Raw genomic sequence first — 24,067 nt, forward strand, 5'->3', positions numbered from 1 at the left:
GCCGCCCCAAAGCATTATGTTTTTGGCCATGAATTACACACATGGTCAGTATGAGGATTGAACCCATGACCTTAGCGTTACTAGTACCATGCTCTAGCTGAGCTAACCGACCAGTATTTTGGGTTTTTTGAGTATTTTGGGCCCCATATTGCAGCAAGGATGTTCTGGCCTTGGAGGGGTCCAGGGGATATTACGAGAATGATCGCAGGAATGAAAGGCTTAACATATGAGGACCGTTTGAGAACTCAATGGAGTTTAGAAAGATGGGGTGGATTTAGTTGAAACTTATAGAATACTGAAAGGTCTGGATCGAGTGGATGTTGGGAAGATGTTTCCATTAGCAGGAGAGACCAGGATCTGAGGGCACAGCCTTAGAGTAGAAGAAAGACCCTTTTAGAACGGAAGTGAGGAAAACCTTCTTCAGCCAGAGTGTGGTGAATCTATGGAATTCACTGCCACAGAAGACTGTGGAGGCCAGGTCATTCTGTCTATTTAAGACAGATAGATAGGTTCTTGATTGTTAAGGGGATCAAAGGTTACATGGAGAAGGCGAGAGAATGGAGTTGAGAAATTTATCAGCCATGATTGAATGGCGTAGCAAATTCAATTGGCCGAATGACTTAATTTCTGCTCCTATGTCTTGTGGTCTAACTGACCATAATCCCAAACTAAACAAGTGTCATTTGCTTGTGTTTGGCCCATATCCCTCCAAAGTGGCATCACCAACAATCTGTACAACCACAACATAATGTCCCAACTCCTGTACTCAAAGGTCTGAGCAATGAGGGTAAGCATGCCAAATGTCTTGTTTATCACTCTGTATACCTGTGACGCAACTTTGAACAAACTATGTACCTAGATCTCTCGGTTCTACAACACTCTGCAGGACCTTGCCATTAACTATGTAAATCCTGCCCTGGTTTGCCTTATCAAAATGCAACACCTCGTATTTATCTAAATTAAATTCATTTGCCACTCCTGGGCCCATTGGCTGAATTGATCAAGATCCCTTTGTAAACTTGGAATACCTTCCTCACTGTCCACTAAGCCGCTAATTTTGGTGTCATTCGCAAACTTACTAACCATGCTTCTCAATAATTCTCAATAATAGTTTATATAAATGACGAACAACGGTGGACCCAGCACCAATCACTGTGGAACACCGCTGGTCACAGGCCTCCAGTCCAAAAAATAACTCTCTACCACCAACCTCTTTCACATACTATTGATCTCTTTTTGTTTTGGATAACTTGTATGCCTCTTCCTTGGATTTAATAGTATGGCTAATATCCCTTGTAACCCATGGTTTGGCCACCTTCCTGTTTTCCTTTCTGCTCAAAAGTAATGGACAATTGTTATGCTCTTTAAATGTTTGCCATTGCCTTTCCACTACCATCCTTATTAAGTAATTCTCTTCAATCTATCATAGCCAACTACAGCCTCATACCATCGTATTTCACTCTATTTAGATTCAGGATCTTAGTGTCCAAAATCAACTACACCACTCTTCATTTTGATGAAGAATTCTGTCATATTATTGGTCACCAAAGGACTTGAAAGACCAGGATGCCAATTATTCCATTCTCATTACACAATAACACTCTAGGATGGCCTGTTCTCTCATTGGTTCCTCCAAGGTTCCTGAATTTTCTTCTTACTCTTAGAACTATTCGAAATGGCGCCAGATCGTGGCATCAGTGGAAAAGCTTTTCACTGTATTTTACTGCTCTTCTCACTGTAAAATATGCGACAATAAGACCATTCATGTATTGGTCCAGAAAACCATCCCATACACACCCTTCCTCTGCGGTATTGTTACTGATTTTGATTTGCCCAATTGATATGCAGATAAAGTCACAGTCAGTCCAGTAGTGTTTTAATAATTTTTCTCACCTTTATATCTGGTAATGTGACAAAGGGTTCTATTGAGGTGGAGCTGTGTGTAAGCCACTTTCTTCAAGATCACTAGTCCTTACCAAGACCTTTCTGAGATCAGTTTTGAGGCTAGCTGGTCTCTAGCAGATTCTGGGGTCTGTGCAAGGAAGGAAACACTAGGACAGACTTTTTGAGAATACTTTTTTCAAAATCAAAGTGACACAGACTTGCGCATGATCAGTTCACCTCAAAACTTGGATATAATTTTCTGAAACAGACTTTCCCAGTCGAGTTAAAGGCAAATGTGGAGTTTCAGAATGTGATAAAGGTGCATAGAGTGTGACAGCCATAATGTGGTCCTTTGGAGTGGCGCAGGCTATCACTTAATCTGTAAGTCCTTAATATTCTTAACTATTCTATTATTTTTACTATTGCTTGTTACACAAATTTAATAAATTCTTTAAATTTTGTTTTTTTTTTAAGTCAGCTTTCAACCAAAATACCGTAAGTTGTGTTTTTTTTTTAAAAACATCATCTGGATGCAGTGCTGGAAAATAAATTGGTTTCTGTCTTTTTTCTTTTTACCAGCTTCAGTAAATCCGTTGCCATTAGTCTGCAGCACTGGGCACAGACAAACAAATGTAATCTGCCCCCTTCAGAGAAAATTGTAAGGAACATGGGGATTCTTGTAGACTGAATAACTCCGCTAATGTAAGCCACATTCTTGAAGAGATTAAGCCTTTTGTCTCTCTAGTTTTCCCTTTCCAGACAGTTTAAAAAATTCTTCTCCATTTATTTCCTTTTTTCACTACCCTTACTTCAATGGTGACACCCAAAAATGCTTCCCCAAAAATCTTTAACTGAAGTTTTGGTGCTATCTATCAGTATTATGAGTCATTTTGGTAATTTGTAATTCAGATTAGGCACAGGTTCATTGTAGCCTTCTTTCACAATGTCATGTTTTTTTTTATCAAGAGTACATCAAAATCAGATACATTTGTTCTTCTGCAATTGAGTGATTACAACTAATGAGAGGAAGAAGGAACTTGTATGAAAACTGCAACATAGCCATATGTATGGGCTAATGGTAGTTAAAAGCTATATAGAGGTTCTGTGGTTGGGGAAGATTGAATCAATCAAGTAGTCTTAATCCAGGGAAGATAACCAGGGTCACTCTTAGTCACCTCTAATGATTACATGCAATTACAAACACTGTATGACTTTTAATTTGTGGAAACACGACTTATCAAACCAACTTTGTGTTTTTCTGGAGCTTGTAACTGTGGATTTCTTGATGTGTCTTCATCCTTCCATCTTTCCTTTCTCTTAGAACGTTCAGACTTAAAACTCTAGCTTGGTGTTTCCTAGTCTGTTCTTGGCCAAAGGTTCCTTCCACCTTTGCGTGATGCCTTGAAATAGAAGACCCTTCATACTAGCTTTCCAGATTCTCTTGAGCATCATTTGAAACTTAAAAATCATTAAATTTATAGTTCAGAAAGCAGTACAGTGCTTTTTCAAGTTTTTTTTGATAACAAAACTTTAAACGAAAGTAATTATTTGTTCTGCATTCTGTCAGCATTGCTAGTAATCAGAATTAGACAATGGGTACAAGTCTGAAATCTCAACAGTAACATCCACAGTGACTGAATACATTGAATCAAGTGAAGTAGGATAAACTTGATTAATACCTCCTTTCTAAAATATTTTTTCACTTCGTTGGAGGTTTCAGTAGTAAGTTATTTCTAGTGCATCTGTCAAAAAAACAAATGTATAATATGTAAAAGTAAATTGTACAGTGTTATCAGGATTATTGTTGTGCGCTTTTTGCTGGCTTCACAAAGCTGCAAAGTACTCTGCTGAATAAATAATAGTATTGGTACAAGCTGCTGTTTCATCTGTAAAGTATTCTACAGCAAATGTCAGTTTGAATACAAATATTATTTCTTTGCTAACTCTATTGGTAAAGACAGTCTGAATGTTCCATAAAGAGCAAAAGATCTTAGATTTGATTCCTGGTCTGTGCTATTAATAAATCTCAGTTGGGAAAGCTCTGAAGGTTCTTCTAGTCCAGGGCTTGGAAGGGAAGACTGTTCGGTTACGTGTAGAATTTGTGGATGCAGATGTGAGAAGGATTGGGTTTGGCTGTGATGAGCACTCTTTTTCTCCCCCCCCAAATGCGCATGCACCGCCCTCCCCAAGCGGACAGACGCAGTTGTGCGCATACACACAAACCGGAACACTTTGCTAATGATTGTTGTCTTGGTTTTCTTATGAAGATCAGTCTTTTGAATTGGGTATTGAGGCATCGCTGGTGTCTGTACTTTAGGGATCATGTAATCAGTGTCTTTATGGAAAGGATACAAAGGCACAATTGCGCTAAATAGCATTCTAATGATTCGAAATGTTTTGCTTTAAAGAAATTTGAACTACGTTAAAATTTAAATTGTGACTTAAACACAGCAAACGGTAGGTTGGTGCTTGTAAAAGAAAAATCATAGATGCAGTGTTTATTTCAGGGGAATTGTTAGAATCCTATTGTGACCAAATGTTCCTTTTAAAGTACTTGTTATTTTTCTGCATTAATTGTTATGTGGTACTCACAGGATGAATATCAGAGTTCAAAATGCAATGTGGTGATGGACATATTTGCCAAGGAAACTTCACAAGTAGACTGTGAAAAATCAAAGATGGTGTCAAAAATATGAAGAATGGTCACCCCCGTACATTATATCTGAATAGTTGCAAGCATTCTCAGTGAGTGTGGGAAAACAATGCACAGGGTTGATTCAAGGAGCAGCAACTTTAGAGCACAAGTTACCATGTATATATATAAAGATATTTTTATGAATAAAATATATTTTTGAAATTTAAAAAAAAAGTCAGCATGCGAGAATCTGAGTGTCACTTCCAGTCACAGATTCTGTGTCTCCCATGTTTGCTGTTCCAGTTTCTATAATCACAGGTTTCCTGCCTTTTGTTCTTGCTGCTCCTTCAGAGACAGAATCTTTGACTGCAGGAGCAGCAAATGTGGAAGGGAGGGAAACGGGTTGACAGTCGAGGAACAGTCATCCTAGATGATGAGTCCAACCCATGTGATATCTGTTGGGACCAGTAGGCTGAGGGTGGGAGAGAAGAAGCAGATAAAGGTAGAAGAGGAATAAGGAGATAGACAGAAACCCAGTAACGAGGCTGGGAGCAGGTCGGGAGAGTGACTAATAGCATTAATGTGTTGAAGGCCACCAGTTAGTAGAGAGGTTGGTGACCTTTTATGTTTGTTGCTTTTTCTAATGTTCATTTGTGAAAAGCAGCTCTATCTCAAAGTTGAAATCTGACGCCAACCTTTCTATAGGGTGTTGCATTTGTTTTCTGCAGATACATGATTCTATCCAGAGACATGACAGCTGAAAACTACCTTTTACCTGGATATTGAAGGCTCTGAAAGCAACTGTAGAGTTTCATTTCATAAAGCAATCCAAAATGAAGTTTAAAACCTGTGTAATCTAAAGTAGACTTTTAAACACTTGTCTAATATCTGATCCTTTAGATTTTTGTGGGACTTACAACCATAACCAGTTGAACTTTGTTTCCCCTTTTCAATGTCTTCCAAATATCATGCATTTTAAAAAGAAAGAGATTTGGAACGTATGACAGTATTTCTGAAACTTTAACAAAACTACACTGATGGAAATTTGTTCAAGTGAAACTAAATTGAATACAAAAAAACTGCATAAATTTTGGAAAGAACCAAATGTGACTAGGATATATTAACTCCCATTTACTGACCTTAGATTAGTTAATTTGTCCAAAAATTAATTTTTGACCTTAATGTTAAATTATAGAATAGTCAGTTGGATTGCTTCAGTGCTGTAATTTATCAAAACATGCTAATTGCCCCTGTATAATTTTCAGTAAAGCTGATGTTGAGATTTGGGAAGAAATATCAAGTAGGCATCAACTCATTTGGAGGCTAATGAGGCTTCAGGTAGCTGTTGAAACTGCTATTAAAAGTTTCCGTTGAGTAGGTGCAGTACTCCAACAGTGTTGCTGCCAAGGTTGTGTTTTGATGTTGTGTTAATATTGTCTAACCTTTTTATTCTGTGGCCATTATTAGCCTCGTCAAATACTTTCTTCACCACCACAGAAATGTGCCTGCTTCTGCCACTTTTCACAGGCCTATTGCTATTTCTCAAAATATAAAAGAACTGAAAAGATCTTTGGTTTTGGAATAGGAGGTCTTGTAACACCTTCCCAGATATTTTGATTCAGAAAATGCAAACGGAATTGTAACAGCACTTGAAGTATTCTGTAATTTCAAACGATAGCAATGCTTTTGTTTTGTAGCACTTATGGCTCTTTCTAACACATTACGGAATGTATCAGAAAATGATTTGTACTCCTTGGCTGATTTAGCTTGGGTGTGGAAGAATATGCAACGCCAGAATTGAGATGGTTACAGCATTTGGCAATATAATTTGATTGGCTGTGCAACCTTTTATTGATTTGGTCAGAAATTGGAAACTAGTGCATGAAGCATGCTACATACTTGGAATGGTAAGCTCCTAACCTCTTTATATTTTAAATTATAAAGGGGCACCTCTGCATTTACTAAAAAGGGAATTCTGCATATCCATGTTAAGTTGGAGTATGTGCAAATATTGTATCATCAGTATTAACAGACTACTTACATTTATGGATCAGTGGCAGAATCTTTTAGTAAAAAATAGTTATTTTAAGTGAAGCTTGTTGAGTTGAAATACTTGGCAATTTCTTTCTAGACCTTAAATCGTATGCTGTACTCTTTGGTAGAGATGAGTTGGTTGAATAGAAAAAGTTACATCTGATTAAAAGGATTAAATGTAATAACGAAGGATCTGAGATTGAGTGGGTGTTCATGAAACTCACCTAGCCATCTGTGCTCGTAAGTTGAGTCATGCAATTTAGCAAAAACTAGAAGATAACTCTCTAATTTTCTGTGTTGAATTGCAGACTTGTGGTTTTGAAATATAATGGTCTCTTTCAGTTAGTGATTTCTTTAACTTGACATTTTTGTTTGTGTGGAATCAAATGAAATTGTAGGCAAAACATCAAATGACAGTTATTTAAGACCTGTATAACCAAGAGTTAAACTGGATATTAAGCAGTAACTATTTTTGGTGTGGAAAATGGCTCTGCTCCATATTATCATCCTCTTAAGCTTGCAGTTTGCTGCTGCTGTGTGGAGTGACAGAGGATAATGGTTGATATAGGCTTGGAATTTTTAAAGTAGTTTTTATGTTAGAAGTGTATTGCTATATCTTTGCAGCTTTCCATGGTTGATGATAAAGCTGAAACGAGGAGTACTGGCTTTGGAGCTGTTACTCTTACAAAAAAGTGAAGAAAAGCTGTGTGTATCAAATTTCCCTTGGTGGGGGTGGGGTGCTCACCCACTACTGGGTAATCACCACTGTGATTGCTAATGATGTGAGAGATTGCCTAGGCATACACTGATGGGTACAAGACAGATTTATCAGGCTGGCCTCAATTCATTAAGTGACTAATTATATTCATCTAGGACGTGTGTTTGATTTTTTTTTTAATAAAAACATATGATGGTTCTTGGGCTGAAAGGTGCTGTGTTTTATTTTCAAACCTTAAATTCCGTTTTCTGTTTGGCTGTGCATTTTATGTTGGAATTTTTTTTCGCTGCGGTTTTCTCCACAGCCAAAAAATGTACACAGTTCTGCCATTTCACTGCAAGAATCATTCATTGAGGCTTGGAGCCAGCATTTTTATTTTAATTTTGGGCAGAAATCCAAATTCTTTTGAATAGTGCAGGTTGAGAAGGCCATTGGTTAATCAGGCTGGTGCAGTAATTTCATGGCAGGCTCTGCAATTTGATGACTGCATGTTAGTGTTCTCCAGGACAAAGTTGTTAAAGTAGTGACATTTGTCAAAATCTGTGTGACATTTACATCAATGGAGAAATTCAAAGCTGATTTATGCAGTTTGAGTTAACCCAAGAGATCTTCATCTCTTGGCTCATTGCATATAAGATACAAATTACAGATTCTACTTCAGTCTTTTTCATGGCCAGATTTGTTGGTTTGTTTAAATTTTACTTTATTTCATGAAATAGTTGGGATCTCAGTGACAGACCATACTTTGGTGCATCTTTTACATCCATCGTTGAAGTAAAACAATTAAATAGTTTTTAATCAAGAGAATGTATATCCCAATGTATTAAAGGTGAATTAAATGCAGGTGATTAGTGAGAATTTAATGATTAGGATTATCTAAAAGGTCAAAATTAGGGTGTTCCTATGCAGACAATGACATTGAGCCAATTATAGAGTTATGTGCTTGACTTACTGGGCACACCAGAGTTCTGATCACCTGTCTAACAAGATTAGTTTGCGGCTTATGTTAGTATGTGGAGATACTGGAAACTGTTGTCAGCTCCTGCATCGCAGTAGCTCATGGATACCATGCTTTGCCATTGCAATAGATTTTCTACTTTCCTGATTTCTTAAGATTTCAAACAAAAATTTTGTGGCTCATCCTGTGATATTTATTTGCCCAGAAAATTCAAATTAGAAGAGCTGATTGGTGGAAATTAAGGCATGGTCTTCCCAAGAGATTAAAAGAAGTTTACGTACAAGTTTAGACACAGGAGCATATATATGGGGCAGCATGGAGGCTCAGTAGTTAGCACTGCTGCCTCATCGCGAAAGGGACCCAGGTTTGATTCCAGCCTTAGGTGTCCGACTGTGTGGAGTTTGCATGTTCTCCGTGTCTATATGGGTTTCCTTCGAGTACTCATGTTTCCTCCCACAGTACAAAGATGTGCAGGTTAAGTGCATTGACCATGCTAAATTGCCCATAGTGTCCAGGGATATGCAGGCTGTGTGGATTAACCATTGGAAATGTAGGGTTACAGGGATAGGGTGGGTCAAGGATAGGATGGGATGCTCTTTAGAGGGTCAATGAAACTCAATGGGCCGAACGGCCTGTTTCCACACTGTAGGAATTCAACAAAAATATGAAAAAGGTATGGGGGATGCCTTTTTGGTTGGTTTCCTTTTGTTTCAGATAAACTTTCATTGCCAGGAGCAGTGCCTTTTCTCTCCTTTCTTTCAGCAGTGACTCCAAAGCTTGATTGGATACACAGAAACTAAAACCCTGACATGGAGAATGGAGTATAATTTTCAGTTCAGGCACTTCAACTGTTAGATAAGATTTAAAAAATAATACTACAACTGGTACTTTAAAACAAATAGCTGCTTGCATTCTTCTTCAGTTTGATTATTTAATTTGTTTGTACACCTTTTTGATTAATGCAATTTACTCTCAAGTATAAAATAATTGCCGCATGTATCTTGCTTATCTGATTTTGTTTCTTTAAACTTTCTGTTGGACCTAATTTTGGTAGAAATTTGATGTTGAGTGGTTAGCAAAATGATAAATAGTCAAACATTAAACTCCTTCAACGTGGAATGATCTCTTATTTCATTTGCTCCTAAGTATGCCGTATTTGGATAGTTGCAGTTTTAATGTTGAATTTTGAAATCTGCGTGTTTAAAAGTCAGTTTCTTAAACAGATTATTTTTCTGTTTTCAGCCCCCAGTACATAAAATACAAATAAACAATTACAAAAAACACACTGCTTCTAGGAAATCTAATTCTACTGTGATGAAATCTAATTTGCTGAAATAAAACTCTCCCAGCCTCGCTTACTTTTCCTTCTCTATCTCCTTTCTTTCATCTGCTCTATTTCACACATCTCATTTCTTCTCATCAAAGCAAGATGTGCTGGAGAAGCGTAACAGGTCTGGCAGCATCTATGGAGAATGAAATAGTTAATGTTTCAAAATCAGTGATTTCCCCCTTCAGAAGAAGTAGGTGAGTTCAAAAGTTCTGAAGAAGAGTCATGTAATCTGCAGATTACTACCTGAGCCACGGGCAAGCTGCATAGGGTAAATAAAGTCAAGGAATTGAATGTGTGGCTCACAGGTAGGGATGGTTGGAATGGGTTTCAGTTTGTGGGGCACTGGCACCAGTACTGGGTTTGAATGCAGCTGATCTGGGGGATGGGCTTCAGTTGAAGTAGGACCAGTTTCCTGGCGAATCAAATACCCAGAGCTAATAACAGTGGGGAAGGGTTTGGGAGAGGCAAAATGGTAGGCTTGCAAAGCGAGAGGATATAGCAATATTACAGGAAAGCTGTTTGGATAACAATCCAGAGTGGGACAGGAAGTGACAAAATATACAAACATAAAAATAGGTAAATCGAACCAGAAAGGGAATAAATGGAGGTTGGAGGGAAGAAATGGCTCTTTACTGAGCCATAGAGCTGTACAGGATGGCAACAGACCCTTCGGTCCAATTCCTCCATGCTTACCAATGTCTTAAATTAATGTAATTCCACTTGCCTGCATTTGGCCGATATCCCTCTTAAACCCTTCCTATTCATATACCCGTCCAGATCCCTTTTAAATGTTGTACCAGCTTCCACAACTTCTGGCAGCTCATTCCATACACGCACCATCCTCTGTGGAAAGATTCACCCCTTAGGGCCCTTTTAAATCTTTACCCCCTCACCATAAATCTATGCCGTTTAGTTTTTGACCCGCCCCACCCCACTCCTGGGGAAAAGTTCATCCTATCCATGCCCTTCATAATTTTATAAACCTCTATAAGGTTACACCTCAGCCTCCAATGCTCCAGGGAAAAAAGCCCCAGACTATTCAGCCCCTCCATATAACTCAAACCCTCCAGCCCTGGTAATGTGCTTGTAAGTTTTTTTTTTTTCTGAGCCCTTTCAAGTTTCACAACATTCAGAATTGCATGCAGTATTCCAGTGGTGACCTAACCAATGTCCTGTACAGCTGCAACATGTCCTCCCAACTCCTATACTCAGTGCAAGCATAATGAACATTGTCTTCACTATCCTGCCGACCTGGGACTCTACTTTCAAGGAACTATGAACCTGCACTCCAAGGTCTCTTTGTTCAGCAACACATACCAGGACCTTACCATTAAGTGTATAAGTACTGCTCTGATTTGCCTTTACAAAATGCAGCACCTCACCTTTACCTAAATTAAACTGCTTCTGCCAGTCCTCGGCCTATTGGCCCACCTGATCAAAGTCCTGTTGTACTCTGAGGTAACCTTCTTTGCTGTCTGCTACACCTCCAATTCTTGTGTCATCTGCAAACTTACTAACTAAGCCTCCTATATTCACATTCAAATCACTTATATAAATGACAAAAAGCAGTGGACTCAGCACAGATCTTTGTGGTCACAGGTTTCCAGTCTGAAATGCATGTAGTTTTTGGAACAAAAGTGAATGAATTAATGATGCAAAGGCTGTTAATGAGTTTGGAGATATGCTTATAGGAGATCAAAGCTGGGGACTAAAATATTTAGGCGCGTGTGACTATTGAAAAGGACAGGCAGGAAGGGAAGGGTAGTATTACTGGTATGGGATGGAATAAGTATGATAGGAAGAAATGATCTTTGATTGGAAGATGTGGAATCCGAATAGGTGATGGTTTAAAAAAAAACTGGAAAATGATTCTAGTAGGGCTAGTTTATAGGCCTCCTAACAGTAGCAGCACAGTAGTACAGAGATTAACTCAGGAGATAATGAGCCACATAACAAAGGTAATACATTAAGCGTGGGTTTTGGTCTTCAGAAAGATTGGGAAAATCAACTAGGCAGAGGAAGAATTTGTAGTCTATTTGTGATTGTTTCCTGGAACAATGTGTTGTGGATCCAACGAGTGATCAGGCTTTTTTTGTATTTAGTGTGATGAGACAGGTTTAATAAATGATGTCAGAGTAAAAGATTCCCTCAGAAACAATGACTATAACATGTTAGAATTTAGTGTTCAGCTTGAGCGGGAGGAGCTTGGGTTGGAGACAACTGTGCTAAGCTTAAATAAGGCAGTTGCACAGGAATGAGGGCAGAGCTGGCTGAGGTGAATTAGGAAAGGATTTTAACAACAAAGACGGTTGAGGAACAACAGTAGACACTAAAAAATGCAAAGACATATCTTAGTGAGGATGAGGGATTCTAGGAAGGGGATATACCAACCATGGTTAATCAGTGAAGTTGAATTGAAGGAAAAGAATTCAATTTGGCAAAGACAAGTGCTAAGCCAGGGAATTGGGGAAGTTTTCTTTTAAAAGCACCAAAAGATGACTAAAACGTAATAGAGGTGACAATAACTTTGAAGATAATCTTGCAAGTTGTATCATGATGGACAGCAGTAGCTTCCTTATATATTTAAAAAGGGAGAGAGGGAAACTAAAGTGAGCTTGGCCCCTTTCCTGAGGAAATAATAGGACATGGTAGAGAAGTTGAATATTGCATGAGTTTTCACAGACTTCACAGAAGACTGTAATAGCATTCCAAAATTACTGAATAATCAAAGAACAATAGGAGGAGAGGAAACAAATACAGTAACTATCACTAGAGAAGAAATGCCAGGGAAATGAAAGGGGCTAAAGACCAATATGTTCCATGGACCTGACGTGATATATCCTAGGATATTAAAGAAGGTACCTGCAGAGATTGTGGTTGGTATCGTTGGTAACAATCTTCAATATATTCTGGAAAAGTCCCAGAAGATTGAAAAACTGTTGCTCTAATGCCAGGATATTACCAGGAAAAGGCAGGGTAAATAAAGATAAACTGTTTCCTCTGGTTGGGTATCCTAAAAGTGGGGGTCATAGTCTAAAAACTGGGGCCAGACAGTTCAGGAGAGAGGAAGGACTACTACACACAGGACGTTAGATGTTTGGAACTCTCTTTCACAAAGCCAGTGGGTGCTAGATCAGTTAATTTTAATTTGAGATAGAAAACAATTGATAAGCAAAAGTATTAAAGATACGAACTGAAGGCAGATATATGGAGTTAGGTAACAGATCAGCCATGACTCATTGACTGGTGGAACAGATTTGAGGGGCTGAATGGCCTCCTCCTGATTCTGCTTTCCTAAAAGCGAGGAGACAGTAAAACAGGTAACTAAGGGCCAGTTATCTTAACATCTGTTAGAGATTTTAGGAGCCTGTTACAAAGAATAGAATAAGAAATACATGAAATTCAGAAATATATATGATATGATCAAGTGGAGCCAGTACGACTTCATGAAGGGATAATCATACCCAACAAATTTAGTAGTTTTGTTTTTGGAGAGGTAATGAGCAGGATAGGTAAAGGGGAAGCAGTAAGTGTAATATGTTTAGATTTTTAGAATGCAGTTGATAAGGTACTGCACACTAGGCTACTTAAAAGAGCTAATAGTGTTTGAGGCAGTGTATTCGCATGGGTAGAAGATTAACTAACCGAAGACAGAGTTGGGAGAAGCGGGTTCATTTTCAGATGGCAGAATGCCACAGGGATCAGTGCTAGGGTCACAGTTATTTACAATACCTATAAATGGCTTGGATGAGGAAAGTGCATGTACTAAAGCCAGGTTTGCAGATGTCAAAAGTAGGTAAGAAGACAAGTGGTTAGGATGACGCAGTGTCTACAGAGGATTATAGACCAGTTATAAGAGCGTTATATTCAAAACTTGAATATAATGTGGCAAAATGTGAGGCTGTGCACTTTGGCAGGAAGAATAGAGGGATTAATATTATTTAATTGGAGGAAAACTGCAGAAAGCTACAGCACAAGGACTTGAGAGTTCTTGTGCACGAATCACAAAAAGCTAGTATCTAAGTTTAGCAGGTAACGGGGAAAGCAAATGGAATGTTGGCCTTCATTTCAAAGGAGTATAAAAATAGGGAGGTCTTGCTAAAATTATACAAGGCACTAGTAAGACCACAGCTGGAACATTGATAACATTTTTATCCGCTTATCGAAGGAAAGATAAACTGGCATTGGAGGCAGCCAAGAGAAGGTTCGCCTGTTTGATGCAGGGTATAGATGGACTGTCTTATGAGAAGTTGAGTAGCTTCAGCCTCTACTGTGAGCCAGATTGGTTTTTATAACAATCAACAGTGGATTCATGGTCTTCATTTGACTCTTAATTCCAGATTTTTGTTGAATTCAAATTCCACCATCTGCTGTGGCAGGATTCAAACGCAGAACCCCAGAACATTACCTGGGTCTCAGGATTAACAATTCAACGATAATACCACGAGGCCATTGCCGACCTATCTAAAAATTATGACCTCTAGTTCTAGTTGAGCTGGGCTGTTTTTAAACTGTAATGGAATTGAGGCTTATGGGGAGCTTCTGCTCCTATGTCTCAAGGACTTGAAATGGTAATTCTGTTCCTGTCCCAGATATCGCCAGACCTGCTGAATTTTTCCAATACTTTGTTTTAATTTCAAATCTGCTTCAGTTTCCTTTACTGTTTGCTTTGTACGTGCCATATTTTGTTCTGCATAGTTCAGCTGTGCTCTAGGTAGGAACTATATTAACATTTTAAAGCCATTTCATTCGAGGAGATTGACATGCTCTGCTTCTGTGCATTAACTTTTGCTTTAAAACCAATAAGAACGTCAGCACAGGAATTCAGATACAAGATCCAAATTGGTGGAAAAAACAGAATATGATTCTACTTTGTTTTAATGAATGCAGTACTTGATTTGAATTCAAAAATTGAAACTTGGCTAAGGAAGTGTGGTTAAAAATTGACATAAAGTGAGATGCGCTTGAAAATCGCATTAACTTTTGGTCATCATTGTTAGCAGTCACTCACTAACTAACAAAATTGTCCACAAAGGAAATTCTATCACTGGCCATGGGTTCTGTGGATCGTTGTGTGGCTGAGTCCGATCCTAGAGCTGCGTCTCTGATCTTCTCAGTATTGAAAGATTTCAAATCATTGTCACCAAAGCAGTTTGTTTTTAGCCTGTATAAAAACAGATAAAGATATTAATAATACAAATATTTTATAGTAAACATGAAGTAATCTGTCTTCTGACATCTGGAGCTGTAAAAATACATCCTTGCTAGGTCTTTCTGCTGCTAAACTTCTTAATTTTACACTTCAAAGTGAAGGGAAGAAAATTATGGGTGACTAACACAGACGATGAGAATGTGAGTCACTGAAGCCTACACACAATTACTCTGATTCAGTTGATTTCCTTGTTAGTGATACTCTGTATTTTGAAACTAATTTGGTCAACTTTTTGTTTACTAGAGATTCTCTTTGTGTTAATGTGGACAAGTTTGCAAAATGGAGTACAGACGGTGTCAAATGAAGAATGAATTTATCTGTGAGCAATACGTGAGGAGGCTGATTAGGCCTAGTTCTGAACTAATTTCATTAATAAACTTTTTATACACTTTTTAATGCTGTTAATGAACTACAAATTACTTTGGTCCAATTTCTGGGGAAGACATTTGGATTCCATGGGCTACTTTACATATAACAGTGTAACAGAAAGTTCGTGATAGACTACCTCCTTCAAGTATCTTGCAGACTATTGAACTCTATTTATATATATCCTATGATTACAACTGACATATATGTTCCTTGTGGATATGTTTTCTTCTTTTATGTGGACAGAATGGAATGCAACCTGTGATATCTGGTGCATTATGCTGCACTTAAAAGGTGTTTTTAATTCTGTTATGTTATTCATTGTCAGTCGAAAGGAAGCTTTTTTGGTTAATGGACAATTGGTTTCTTTATGGAAACCACTTATGAATAGCAGACAAGAGTATTGCAAAGAAACATTAATTTTACAATGTTTACAAATGAGCCAAAACAGCAGTTTTAAATGTTTCTGAGAGATTGCCAATCTCCTGAAATCAGATGATGTAATATTGAAAACTGATATGCGTGGAAAAATAAGAGATTTTATTGTTTTCTGTCTTCCCAGTAGAGTTGACACAACCATTGATGAAGAATTGTTTTGTTTAATTCTTGTCACTGACAGAGAATTTTCTTTGCAAACTCGTAGTGCAGATACTTATAATTCCCCCTTGTATTTTATCTGCTGGTGGCAAGTGGTGTGATATCTGATGTTGTTAAAGGTCTTTAGTTACCCCTTTTTTATAAAACATGTTTGCAGCTTTCACCAGGTTAATTGAAACTATGTACTTCAGAATTATTACTTTATAAATAGGACACACCAAAACCCAAAACAATAACCTCCATACCATACATAAAAAAACACCAGCTGACAGCCGGACTACTCCTACTGCTAGGAATCCTGACAGCACATAAACCGGCAGCCACACTAAGACAGCAACTGACCAGGGTTAAAGTCCCGATAGATACCATAGACAGGACAAATGTGGTTTACAAGATACCATGCGGAGACTGCATAAAAAATTACAACGGACAAACAGGCAGGCAACTAGCAACCTGCATCCACGAACACTGGCTAGCAACTAAATGACACGACCAGACGTCGTTGGTTTCAGTACACGTAGATAAGAAGAACCACACTTTCAACTGGGACAACACTACTATCATGGGACAAGCCAAACACAGGACAGCCAGGGAATTCTTGGAGGCTTGGCATTCATCCGCAGACTCTATTAACAAACAAATTGAATTAGACCCAATATATCGACCATTTCAAGTACAACCGGAACTGTCACCTACCGGAAGTAGCAAAAACAAGCCCATATAAATTCAAACCAGCACAAGACCACACAGGAGGCTCCACAGCACTGAGGATGTCACCTAGTAAGGGGACGAAATGTCTGCTATCAAACCTCCCAGCTTGGCAAACACACCAACATCTACAGTCAGCACTCAAGCTACAAATCTTCACTCAAACCCTATTACTTTATAAGTTGTTGAATTAACCAAGAGTTAAATAACACACATGCATTCCTTGGATTTCTTTAAGCTTTGTCCTCAGCCACTTCAAAACTATTAATGGAGTACCTGTTATTTGCTTTTTCTTCATGTATGGGTGTTGCGCGCAACTCGGTGAGTTGATGTCTACTCAAAGCTGAGCTTTATGTTGAATTTTTCGAACTTCTCTGCTGATGAGGATTAAGCACAGTGATTAGATAGAAATAAGAAAGAAGTAAAGTTAGAATAATAATATAATGGAAGGATCATAGAGGATAAGCATCATGTTCAAAACTTTGGTGCTTAAATTATTTCTACATTAATTATAATGTTGCAATTTTTTTGCAAGGTTGCAAAATTATTTATTCTGCACATGGCCTGAAGGAAGTATTGTTTTTAGCTTATGGCAATTGCAAGACTCCAGTGAAAAAGAAGAGGCAAATTAGCACCATTGTGCTGGGAAATCTTGCAAGAGAAGAGTAAACAGAAAAGGCTATGCATAGTGCCAGAACAAAACAAAATGAAGAAGGAATTATCTGGATTAAACACCAAGGAAAGCAAAGAAAATTATAGCTGTCTGATTAAGCTCTTCCTGTAGTTTCTAAATAAAGACCTTTAACTCGTGTCTTAAAATGCCTATATATCATATATCCACAGTAATGATTGTGCATCTTTATCAAATAGCAGTTCTCGCTGTGACTAAACCTGTGCCGAAATGAAAGTTCTCTACGATGGGAACAGTCTTGGAAAAACCTGCTAAAAATTAATAGACACTTTTAAAGTCAGAGTCATACAGCGTGCGAACAGAGCCTTCAGCCAACTAGTCAATGTTCCCAAACTTAACTAGTCCCACTTGCGCGCGTTTGGCCTATATCCTTCCAAACCTTTCCTATTCATGTACTTATCCAAATGTCTTTTAAATATTGTAACTGTACCTGGATCCACCACTTTCTCTGGCAGTTCATCCCACACATGAACCACTGCGTAAAAAGGTTGCCCCTCATGTCCTTTTAAAATCTTTCTCCTCTCACCTTAAAAGATATACCTCTTAATTTTGAATTCCCCCACTGTACAGAAAAGACCTTTGCTATTCACCTTATCTATGCCCTTCATGATTTTATAAGCCTTTATTTGACCCTTCAACCTCCCACGCTCCAGTGAAAAAAACCACAGCCTCTCCAGCCTATTTTTTATAACTCAAATTCTCCATTCCCGGCAACATCCTGGTAAATTTCTTCTGGACCCTCTCCAATTTAATAATATCCTCCCTCTAGCAGGTGACCAGCACTGCACAGAAGAGGCCTCATCAATCCTGTACGATCTCAACATGTCGTCCCAACTCCTATGCTTGGAGGTCTGAGCAATGAAGGCAAGCATGCTAAATACCTTCTTAACCACCCTGTCTACTTGTGGCACAAGTTTCAAGGAATTCTGTGCCTGAACCCCTATGTGTCTCTGTTCTACAACACTGCCCAGGGCCTGCCATTAATTGTATAAGTCCTGCCCTTGTCTTACCAAAATAAGGCATCATGGTGGCTCAGTGGTTAGTATTGCTGCCTCACAGTGCCAGGGATCTGGGTTTGATTCCAGCCTTGGGTGACTCTGTGGAGTTTGCACATTCTCCCCATGTGTGTTTGGGTTTCCTCCAGGTGCTCCGGTTTCTTCCCACAGTCCAGTGATATGTAGGTCAGGTGGATTGGCTATGTTAAATTGCCCCATAGGTGGGTTAGCCATGGGAAAGGGTAGTGGGATGCTTTTCGGAAGGTCAGTGTGGATTCGATGGGTCGATTGGCCTGTTTCCACACTGTAGGGATTCTAAAATGCAAGCAGTCGCACTTATCCAAATTAGACTCAAACTGCTACTCAGCCCGTTGACCCAATTGTTCAAACCTTCGATAACTTTCTCCACTGTCCACTATACTGCCAATTTTGGTGTCATCCACAAACTTACTAACCATGCCTCCTATACTGGCATCCAAGTTGTTTATATAAATGACAAACAAAAGTGGACCGAGCATGGTCCCTGTGGAACACCATTGGTCACAGACCTCCAGTCTGGTAGATAACCCCCAACGCCACTTTCTGTTATTGCACTGTTTTACTAATCTGACGTTACTCACTAAAAGAACATCAAAGGTACAAAAGAGAGAAGCCAATTTAAAAGAAAATTAACGTTTCCTGCGGTCAAACCTTATTCACTCGTGTGCCTTGTGCATATCCTTTTCTTGCACATATTCCCTTGCTAAAATGAACTTTGAAAATAATATTTTTAAGAAGTCTAAATTCTAATGCACTGTAAGGTCAACTTCAAAAAAAGGCGCTACATGAGCCCACGCGTGCATAATTGTTTCTGCAGGCTGCTGGATTTCCTGCCTCTGATTACTGCTTGGTGTGTTGATTACAAGTTCGCACTTTCAGGAGAGGTGTGGAGAAGAGATAAAATGAGTCAAAAACTAATTCCATGTGCACTGAAAAATTATTTTTCACAATTTTTTAAGCGTTCTCATCAATCCATAATTTTTTTTAAAGGGGTTTTTGATCTTGATTCCCCAAAGAACAAATCATCTATGTAAAGCTTTCATCTCATCAAAAATCTTTGAAACCCATTATGATCAGGTATTCTGAGTGTGCCAGATTCACTGTTCAATGAGGTATCCTATAGGTAGCCAAGTGTGAATTTATACAGTGCATTCTGTTTTTATGTCAGTTGTTGATTACTTTCTTGGAATTGAACCACAGTGCATAACCATGCAATCTGACAGAATTGGTGATTCTCATTAGGGATTAACTTTATGACTACAAATGAGGCTGAGAGATTAATCTAACGTCGTTATTTTATTTGCTTGCTTGCAAAGCTGAATTCTTTATTGTTACATTTTGGAAATATTATTTTCTTGTATTTAGTTTGACCAGTCCTTTTTATAAAAAAGAAAATTTATATTGGAGTAATAAGCCTGAAATTATTTGGTTGAAAACATCTTTTGTTCCTTGAAATTGACAGTTCTGACAAAGCTGATTTTGACATGTATATGCCAAAGTACTTCATATACCCCGAAACAGTTGCTTTATTTGGGACTTAGTTGTGTCAGGGAACACACCAAAGGACAGTGGAAACATCTTGGATGTCCTCCAGGCATCCCTCGTGGTCTAACATACCCACTGTCACATAGGAGACCTGGCTTGTGATCAAGCAAAGTGAAGGCTCATTTAGGAAGGCACCAAACTTTGCTGCCTTTGGGAGCTTTGAGACTGTGCAGAGGCAAAGTTGAGATGTCAGCACACACCTCCAAACAACCCATCTATTCAACCCTTTAAGAACCACCTGCCCCGTATGTGGCAGATTTGCAGATCACACATTGACCTTATCAGTCATTTTGGAATCCATCGAACCAGAAAGGAAGCAAATCATCTACTCAGAACTACCTAAAAATATAATCGTTTACTTTTTTTGATTAATCGCAGTTTCCAAAGAGAAGCAGAAATTTTTGTTTGGTTTACTTAGTGCAGCATGTGTTTCAATCTGTCTCAATTTCAAGATGTCTCAATCTTAAAAACATTCTCTGGAGATTTGCTTGAAGTACAATGGACAAACAGTTTTACAAATTAGCTGTGCTGAATTGGATCATGTTATTTGATTTCCATGCTGTTAAGAGGTGACTTAATAGAGACATACAAGATGATCAGAGGATTAGATAGGGTGGACAGTGGGAGCCTTTTTCCTCGGATGGTGATGGCTAGCACGAGGGGACGTAGCTTTAAATTGAGGGGTGATAGATATAGGACAGATGTCAGAGGTAGGTTCTTTACTCGGAGAGTAGTAAGGGCATGGAATGCCCTGCCTGCAAAAGTAGTAGACTTGCCAACTTTAAGGGCATTTAAATGGTCATTGGATAAACATATGGATGATAATGGAATAGTTTAGGTTAGATGGGCTTCAGATTGGTTTCACAGGTCGGCGCAACATCGAGGGCTGAAGGGCCTGTACTGTGCTGTAATGTTCTATGTTACGACTCATTGGGGTATCTGGAAGTCGAGCCCTGCTATTCCTGGAATTTTCACATAAGTTGAAGATTTTATAAACTACGCAAAGTTCCCAATTTACCTGACTTTCAGACCCGGATTGATAGAAGGTATAGACTAGGTCTTTGTTGAACAAGAATCACTACTGATTACAAGTATTTAGACTTTAGCAACAGGTGAAACATAGACTTTCAGTGTTAAACACAACTAATTAAAGCTTTAAAACCCCATACAAACTTTATATTTATACACACAGTCAGATGAACGGGATTAATTACATTGTGGACAGAAGGAAATATCTGGAAAAATGGTTCACTTGTCCTATTTACAAGGTTCTGTTGTTGAGATCATCCTTATGATTGTTCTGGCCAGCATGCTAGTTCAAACAACTTTCTTTGAATGTTTCCACTGATTGGTAAGGGACACAGGGTGGCTGCTTTACTTATGAAAATGTCTCTGACTGAAAAGCCACAGCTTACAATAATTACAGCAAGAAAGATAGCATGGCTTACTTTTGGTTAACAATGAGCTTTGACTGCAAAGAATGAACAGTGCTCATGATCTGGGGAAAAACTGAACACTCCCCTGTCTACAAATAGTTCCCAGATCCAAGATGTTCAGTTACCTAAGAACCACTGTTGGTTGTTGGCATGTCATTGATAACTGGTCAGTAGTTCATAGTTCTCTCAACTTCTTGTTGCCAGCAAAAGCTGCATCAGTACATCCCCTTAACTCCAAATAGGCTGCAGTCAGACTTCAATTACTGCTTGTTCAAACAGTTGTTTATGCAATTCCAGTAATGGATGTCAGGTTATTGATTCTCAAAACTGCAGCCACTCTTTCAAACTTTTGATTTTAAAACAGTTTGTTCTCATTTTAGGCCCTATGCTTTTAAAACACAAAATAAGAAGACATTTGTCCTGACAACACAAACACTTCTGCCCAACACTCTTATCTGGATAACTAGTAACATTGGAAACATTGGATGCTTGTTTCTCTTCTCTCTGTGATCCTCACCACTAACTCTTCACTGTTTATTATGCTGTTTCTTTGCCATTTTTAGAAAACAAAATCCTTTTCATGTATGATAGTGTTTCACAGAATGGAAAGACATTGCGCATCAGTTATTTGCTGATTCTTTTGCCCTAGGTGCCACGGTAGTATTAAATTGATTTCAAAAGTTCTACAGTATCTCTTTTACTGATTATCATGGCAGATTTTCTCCTGTTGCTAGGCAGTTGACTCAGTGACTGAAGGATGGTGAATCTGATATATATGTAAGTCAGCTGGTGTTTATTTAAAATATGTTCATGAAATGTGAATGTTGCTGGCTAGACCAGAATTTATTGTCCTAGGGAAAGTAATGGAGTAATTCTTAAACTGCTGCAGTCCTTAAGGTATAGGAATTAAAGGATTTTGACTCTGCAATAGTGAAACAATGAGTATATAGTTTTGAGTGAGGATGGTCTTTGACTTGGAAGAGAACATGCAAGGGGTGATGTTCCCATGTATCTGCTGCTCTTTCCTGTGAGCTGGTAAACTTTGTGGGGTTTGGGAGGTGCTGTCGGAGGAGCCTTGATGAGTTATTGCAGAGCCTCTTGAACATTGTATACATTGCTGCTATTTAACCACTATGGTGAAGGGAGGAAATGTTGAAGGTGGGGTGCCCATCAAGCATGCTACTTTGTCTTGGATGACTTCAAGCTTCTTGTGGGTTTTTGGAGCTGCACCCATCTAGGTAAGTGAAAAGTATTCCATCACTTCTAACTTTGCGTTGTGGATAGTGTACAGACATTAGAGTCAGTGGGAGTTACCCACCACAGAATTCCTATTCACTGATCAGCTCTTGTAGATGCACAGTAGTTGTGAAGCTGATCCAGTTCTGTTTCTGGTCAATGACAATCCCAGAATGTTGATAGAGGATTCACAGATTGTAATGTCATTAAATGTCAAGGGGTGATTGTTCTCTGGCAGTTAAGTGGCGCGCACGTTACTTGATACATATCAGCCCAAGCCTGGACTTTGTTCAGGTCTTGGTGCATATGGACAAGGGCTGTTTCAGTATCTAGGGAGTAATGCACGGTGCTGAACTTTGGGTAGTCATTGACAGTGTCCTTTATGATGGCGGGAAGGGCAGTGGTGAAGCAGCTGAAGTTGTTTGGATCAGAACACTACAGTGAATACCTCCTGTAGTGATGATCTGCGACTAAGGTGACAGATCTCCAACAACCACAACCATTTTCATTTGTGCAGAGAGTTTACCCTTGATTCACACTGACTCCAGTTTTACTCAAATGGTCAGCTTGGTCAAATGCTGCTTTGGTGGCATGGGCAGTCATTCTCGCTTGACTCATGAGTTTAGCTCTTTTGTCTATATTTGGAACGACGCTGTAATGAGGCAGAAGCAGAGTTGATCTGGGGGGACCCAGACTAAGCATCAGTAAGCAGGTTATTCCTTTGAAGTGCTGCTTGATAGCATTTCCGATGACCCCTTCCATCACCTTGTTTTTGATGAAGAGTAGATTGTAATTGGCTAGATTGGATTTGTCTTGATTTTTGTGCAGGGCGTACTGGGAAAATTGTTACATTGTCAGGTAAATGCTAGTGTTGTAGCTACACTGAGTAGGTTGGTTTTATTTTATTCGCTCTTGGGGCATGGGTGTCATTGGCTAGCCAGTATTTATTGCCTATCCCTTGTTGCTGTTAAGGTGGTTAGGGGCTTGGCTGGCTGGAACACAAAACTGTAGTACTATTGCTATAATATTATCAGGGTCCATAGCCTTTCCCATATACAGGGCCATCAGTCACATGATATCATATGATACGCATCAAGTTGGCTGAAGCCTGGCGTCTGTGATGCTGCAGACCTGTGGAATAGACCAAGATGAATCATTTACTTGACACTTCTGGCTGAAAATGGATGCAAGCACTTCGGCTTTGCCGTCTGCACTGATGTACTTGGCTTCCCTGTTATTGGGATCGAGAATATTTGCGGAGTTGCTAATTGTTTAATTGTGCATCACCATTCACAACTGAACTGGCAGGATTGCAGAGCTTAGATCTAATTTGTTGGTCGTAGCCCTGTCTATTGCATGTTGCTTCTGCTTTTTGGCACGTAAGTAATCCTGTGTTGTAGCTTCATGTTGATACCTCATTCTTTTAAATCTCCTTGTGCTAACCCTATTATGCTGTCTTGGCTACTGGCTTGAACCAGGGTTGATCTCCTGGAATGGGGGTATTCCAGGACATGATATTATAGATTGTACTTGAATATAGTGTTGCTGCTGAAGTTCTGCAACATTTTGTATATGTATGACAACAAGGTGTAGAGCTGGATGAACACAGCAGGCCAAGCAGCATCATAGGAGCAGGAAGGCTGACGTTTCGGGCCTAGACCCTTCATCAGAAAGGGTCTAGGC

General features: G+C 38.9%; 1 protein-coding gene across 1 annotated transcript in view; it reads left to right on the top strand.

The window, feature by feature from the left end:
* The first annotated feature begins 5,074 nt into the window (after nt 1-5,074).
* Nucleotides 5,075-24,067, top strand: part of pias1b (protein inhibitor of activated STAT, 1b) — a 90,494-nt gene continuing 71,501 nt past the window's right edge. Inside the window, exon 1 of the mRNA XM_048615856.1 lies at nt 5,075-5,129. The gene's annotated coding sequence lies outside the window, so the exon portion shown is untranslated. The remainder of the gene's footprint in view (nt 5,130-24,067) is intronic.

The sequence above is a fragment of the Rhincodon typus genome, chromosome 33 (assembly GCF_021869965.1).
Source record: "Rhincodon typus isolate 14 chromosome 33, sRhiTyp1.1, whole genome shotgun sequence".
NCBI lineage: Eukaryota > Metazoa > Chordata > Chondrichthyes > Orectolobiformes > Rhincodontidae > Rhincodon > Rhincodon typus.